This window comes from Citrus clementina, unplaced genomic scaffold, assembly GCF_000493195.1.
Source record: "Citrus clementina cultivar Clemenules unplaced genomic scaffold, Citrus_clementina_v1.0 scaffold_5, whole genome shotgun sequence".
NCBI lineage: Eukaryota > Viridiplantae > Streptophyta > Magnoliopsida > Sapindales > Rutaceae > Citrus > Citrus x clementina.
Genome location: NW_006262201.1, coordinates 12858860 through 12865238, shown reverse-complemented (window position 1 = coordinate 12865238; position 6379 = coordinate 12858860). Strand labels below are relative to the sequence as shown.

Genomic DNA, 6379 nt, shown 5'->3' with positions numbered 1-6379 from the left:
ATGAGTCATGGTCATGTGGTTCTGTTGATTTAGCAGTCGATAATGATGCTATTTGTCGAGCAAGACCTTCAACCATCTCCTTGACTTCTTTGATTCCCGAAGTTGACTCGCCAATGTGAACCTCATTCACTCCTTTAATCCTTCTAGTATTCCTGAGTGATCGACTCCGTTGTTGGGAATTGTCCGCTTGTCGCTGGAAGAATTCCTAAATTTCTGACGCACTTTTTGACATTAGCTCTCCTCCACTTGTTGCCATTAGCCATTCTTGCACATTTGGTAGTAATCCCTCCAAAAAGTATTGGCATTGGTGCCATTTCTCGTACCCATGATGTGGATACTTCAAGAGTAGCCCATTGAATCGCTCCCATGTTTCGAAAAATTGCTCGTCATCTTTCTGGGTAAACTCTGAGATTTCCCTGCGAATAGCATTGGTTTTATGCACTGGGAAATATTTATTTAAAAATTTTGTAACCATTTGTTCCCATGATATAATGCTATTAGCAGGCAATGTATTAAGCCATGAACGAGCTCTATCCTTTAAAGAAAATGGGAATAGTCTAAGTTTAACATCATCGTCTGAAAAATTTTCATATTTAAAAGTTTGACAAATGGCATGAAAATCGTTCAGATGATTATATGGATCCTCATTTTCTAGGCCATCAAATGTGGGGAGACAATTTAGCACACTAGGTTTTAGTTCAAAGCTCCTAGCAGCTACATTAGGGTATCTTATGCATGATGTGCTCAAATTAGCTAAGGGACTAAAATAGTCCTTAAATGGCCTCTCATGTGGTGCTTGTAAATCCATTTTATTTTTAACGTGTTTGTGTGTGCGAAGTGTTTTTTCTAATTCAAGGTCTATAGGTTCAAGATTAGGTAATAATGACCTACGACCATGCATGCAAAATAAATAAAATAAAAATAAAGATGCAAACAAAACAAAAAATAAAGATGGGAACAAAACAAATAAAAATAAAGAAGAGTGAGAATTACGATACTAACCTTATTGCGCTATTACAACCTTTTTATAAAAATACACAAAAATAAATACGTGAAAGAAATTAACTAAAAATTAAATTAATAAGATAAACAAAAAAAAATTACAAAGAAAAATAAATGGAAAATTAAATTACAGAATTTTAAAGAAGAGAAAAAGAAAAGAAATACTAACCTTTAAATGTAGATTCACTTTTTTTTTCTTTTTTTTAATAATAAAAAAAATACAAGAAAACAAATAAAAGAAATTATTCAAAAAAAAAAATTAATTCTATGAATTAAAATTACTTACCTCCCCGGCAACGGCGCCAAAAACTTGTTGTGCAAATTTTAATGTACTCGCAAGCGCACGAATCTATTGTAGTATAGATCTATGGTGACGAGTGTCGATCCCACGAGGAGGTGGATTTTAATTGTGTAGAATTAATTTTGTAAATGGGTTGTTGGATTTATGGTGGAAATGATTTGGTATATGCTAAAACTTAAATTAAAATGGCGAGAATAAATTGAAGATAATTCTATTGAAATGACGTACTTGGGTATCTGGATCCGTATCAACATGCATCATGGGCTAAATAATCCGTATTAATGCCAATTAAATCATGAGGGGGGAATCCACACCTCATGAACCACGCTCTAATCAATATGGTGCTAAGGGCTTATCGTGCCAAATAATAATAACCTTATACTAGAGAGCCGGTGTAACCAAGGCGGTACTAGACAAGATTAGTATTATTTGTCGACGAGAAGTCAAAACATCCACAAAAACTAGAGGGGAAGAGAAAGTAAATTTACCAAATTAAGCCCATGACACATGTTGAGACTTCACCTTCAACCCAAGCTTGAAAGAAAATTAGCCACTCATAATTGAACTAGGGGCAAAATGGGAATTTATTAAAATACTAAGAAAATACAAGATGGAGAAGGAATTACAGAAAATGGATCCCAAAAATGGATTCAGAGATATCAAATTAGGGGGGGAGGCCCCCTTTTTATAGATACATGGAGTAAATCATGGCCATCGGATTAAAAACAGTTTGGACGCTCAGGATTGCGCCACGTCATCAGTCAACAGTCCACGGTTTGACCACGCGGATGAACAGTAACACGGTTTGACCCGACTTTGAACAGTAACGCGGTTTGACCCGGATGAACAGTAACGCGGTTTGGTTGAAAATAATCCTGTGTGATGCATGCACCGTACGCGAGATTTTTCGTCCACTGATATGCTGCCACGTCACCATCAACAGTACATAAGAATTTTAGTCCAACATGATCGTGACACCTCATCAGTCAATGCCACATCATCGGTCAATGCCACGTCATCATCCGTCTATGTGAACAGTGTCGTAAACAGTAACGTATACAGTACCGTACACGTGAATAGTACCGTACATGTGAATAGTGCCATTTTTCCTTTTATGCTCCTCCTAAGGTTTTCGACCGTCCTGAGTTCAAAAGTGATGTCCGTTTTGCCGTCTGATCTCTCCTTTATTGTGAAATGACTATAATGCCCCTAAAATACATAAAATACTTAATTAAAATAAAACACATGTAATTAAATCACAAGAAGGTTAAATATATAAAAGTAAGGGTTGTTAGTAAGACTTAAAATGTAAAATGACGGTTTTCTCCTTTATAAATATGCATTTTCTAACACTCAACAATGGGCTTCAGCTTTTAGAGAGAGATTGACGACTTGTTTCACAAATAGCAATTATACTGGAAATAAAGGGCTCATGTTTCATGGATGAAGGAAGGGGATAAGAATACACATTTTTTTTTTTCATTCTTATGCTTCCATGAGGCAACGGCGGAATTTGATTAAGGGGCTATTAGATCAAGAAGGTCAGATGGATACAAATATAATTGAGATGAGAAGTATTGTTGAGCAATAATTGATAAAGTTGTTTTCTTCATCAAATCCAACTAATCAGTAATGGGAATCGACTGTAAAACAGGTGCTTGTGCGGGTTATGAATGTTGGGAATAAGGATTTGACTTTATCATTCTCCAAGGATGAGGTTCGTCAAGCTGTGATGCAAATGCATCTAATTAAGGCATAGGGACTAGATGGTCTGCCCCCTGCTTTCTTTCAAGATCATTAGGGTGTGGTGTGTACTCAAGTTATATCCACTTTTTTTAATTAAAAAAAAATTAACGGTGCTTCCCTCATTGATTCAAATAATGTAATTGTGGTTTTCATACCAAAGATTAAATCTCCAACTATCGTATCTAATTTTCGACCACTTAGTTTATGCAATGTTATTTATCAAGTTGTTACAGAAGCTATTGCCACCAGACTAAAGTCAGTTTTGGGTGATGTCATTTCACATAACCAGAGTGCTTTTATTTCGAATAGATTGATTACTGACAATGTCAGAGTTGGGTACAAATGCTTGCATAAGCTGCGATCTTGTAAATCTTATAAGAACAACTTAGTAACGATAAAGTTGGATATAGTAGAGGCATATGATTGGGTTGAATAGGGTTTTTCACAACAAGTGATGTATGGTTTGGGCTTTTTGAGCAGTGGATTAGGTTGATTATTGCTTGTGCACTACATCAATGTTTTGTTCAATATAAATGAATAAGTACGGGGTTCGTGTCGGCCTCAGCGAGAATTGCGGTAGGGGTGTCCCCTGTCACCCTATTTATTTATTCTATGTGCTGAAGTTTTTTCTATGATGATCCATGCTAGTGAATCTATAAAGGCTATCCAAAGGGTATGTTTTGCTTGTGATTTATTCATTTCCTATCTTTTTTTTTTTTTTTTTGCAGATGACAATCTTGTTTTTTATCGAGCATCTTTAGAGAACTGTGGCAGGCTAAAGAGCATCTTTGATTATTATTTTGTGGCATTAGGGTAAATTTTTTACTATAACAAATCTTTTATTCTTTTTAGTCTGAATATAGCTCAAAATGTTCAGAGCAAGATAACTACTTTGTTCAATCTTGCTGAGGTTCCGAATTATGAATGATATTTGGCTTATCGGCTATTATTGGAAGGAATTGTTGAAAAACATGATGAAGGAGGATGACTCAACCAAAAAGTTAAGGGATCTTAGGTTTCAAGATCTTTTTTTGTTGAGAAATGCTAAAGGTCGGGAAAGCTGAGAAACCTTGAGAGAAACGGCAGCTTGTGCTGCCGTTTTGTTCTCTCAGCTCCCCCCCAACATGACTAAGAGAAATCTGGCCCCCCACGTGAAAAAATACTCCTTTTTATTAGTTTTTTCTTCTATTTCATGACACTTTCTTAAATGATCAACAAAAAGTAGGAGTAGGCCCCACACTCAAGTCACTTTTGCCAAGTGAAATCTGGCCCCCCACGTGAAAGTCACTAGTCCCCAAAGCTCACTCTGGCTCATGACCAAGCAAAGCTAAGTTTTCTCAGGGATCAGTTGCTCGTTCACTTCTCGTTCACTTCTTTGCTCATCACAAGCCATTACTTCACCTCATCTAATCAGTGGCCGATCTAGATCTTGAAGCAACACCCAGTTGGTAATTATTAGAAATGGCAAAACCCCGGGCCGGGTCCGGGTATTGCCATGACCGGACCCTGCCCGGATGCAACCGGTCCGGGTTCGGGTCCGGGCCGGGTTTTAATCCGGGTACTCTGATTTTATATTTTTTAATATTTTATGTGTATATATTTTTTATTTTTTGATAATTTTATAAGTTTTAAATTTATTTCAATAAAATTTGACATGAAAATATAAACTTTAAGTGTTTAAAATTTTATATATGTATAATAAATAAGTCAAATAAATATAAAATATTTAAAATAATATATATTTTATAATTTTTTTTAATAAAATCCGGGTTCCGGATTTATCAAGTGATGCCCAAGACCGACCCGGCTTCATACCCGGGCCGGGTAATACCCGGCCCACAACACCCGGGTACGGTCCGGGTCCGGACCGGGCGGGTATTTTTGCCACCTCTAGTAATTATCTCAGCTCAAAGAATATATTTTTAAATTTTTTGTTATATCATAATAATAGAAATGTACCTGCATTTACTGATTAAATGATAATGTGTTTGATTTAGAATTTTTTAGAAATCTTTTTATTTAAATTATATGTTTGATTTAGAATTTTTTAATTTAAATTTTGTTTGAACATAGAATTTTTTTAATTTAAATTGTGTTCGATTTATAATTTTTTTAATTTAAATTTTTAGAACTTTAATGGATTAAATTATTGCTGGATGGTGTTTGGAAAAATTTATAATAATTTATTCTTAATTTAAATTTTGTTTCCACATTGAATTTTTTAAATTTAAATTGTGTTCGATTTATCATTTTTTATTTAAATTTTTAGAACTTTAATGGATTAAATTATTGTTGGATGGTGTTTGTATAAATTGATAATAATTTATTCTTAATACAAATATTAATTATTTTGTAGAAATATATAATTTGGAACATGAAGATGGAGTTGAAGATGCGTAATCGGAAAAATATGAGCCGACTCTTGGGATGTTATTTGATAGCCATGAGGAAATGTGGCAATTTTACAAAGCCTATGGTAAACAAGAAGGGTTTCCTGTTAAGAAGCTAACTAGTAAAAAAAGGAGCGATGAAATTATAAGGTACGCGGCGTTTGCATGTGGTCGTAGTGGCAAGTCAGAAAGTAAATCTACTGATGTGCTGAAGCCAATACCTATTGTAAAAACTGGTTGTGATGCTAGAATTGGAGGTTGTGTAAATGAAGATGGAAAATGGATTCTTCGAACTTTAAACCTTGAACACAATCATGGATTGAGTCCGGACAAAGCTAGATATTTTCCTTGTAACCGCAACATTAGTGCAAGTGCAAGAAAGCGTATTGAAATGAATGATTGTACATGAATTAACATTGTCAGGAATTTTAATTCTATTGTTGTTGAAGCTGATGGATATGAAAACGTGTCATTATTACTAGCAAAATTTTCAGCATTTGCAATACATATACCAACAGACAATTTTCACCAAGTAGTTACCAACAAAAACTTATACCCAAACGACAGTTTTGACCAAATAATTATCAACAAAAATTTCAACAAAATAATTATTTACAAAATCACCAACAATTATCCAAAAATAATTATCAAAAAGTAATTCTCGAAATAATTATCAAAAAGTAATTCCCAACAACATAATCACTCTTATAATAATTACCAAACAAAATTACCAATAATTATCATAAATTAATTATTAAAATAATTATCAACAATACAATTACCAAAATAATTCCCAACAAAATAATCACTCCACAAAATAATTACCAACAATTATCATAAATTAATTATTAAAATAATTATCAACAATACAATTACCAAAATAATTCCCAACAAAATAATCACTCCACAAAATAATTACCAAACAAAATTACCAACAATT

General features: G+C 33.9%; 1 non-coding gene across 1 annotated transcript; it reads left to right on the top strand.

Annotated features, from left to right (window-relative positions):
• The first annotated feature begins 320 nt into the window (after window positions 1-320).
• Window positions 321-424, top strand: LOC112098589. The gene has a single exon (XR_002905700.1). It is a non-coding gene; the product is annotated as a small nucleolar RNA R71 (small nucleolar RNA).
• The last annotated feature ends 5955 nt before the right edge of the window (window positions 425-6379 follow it).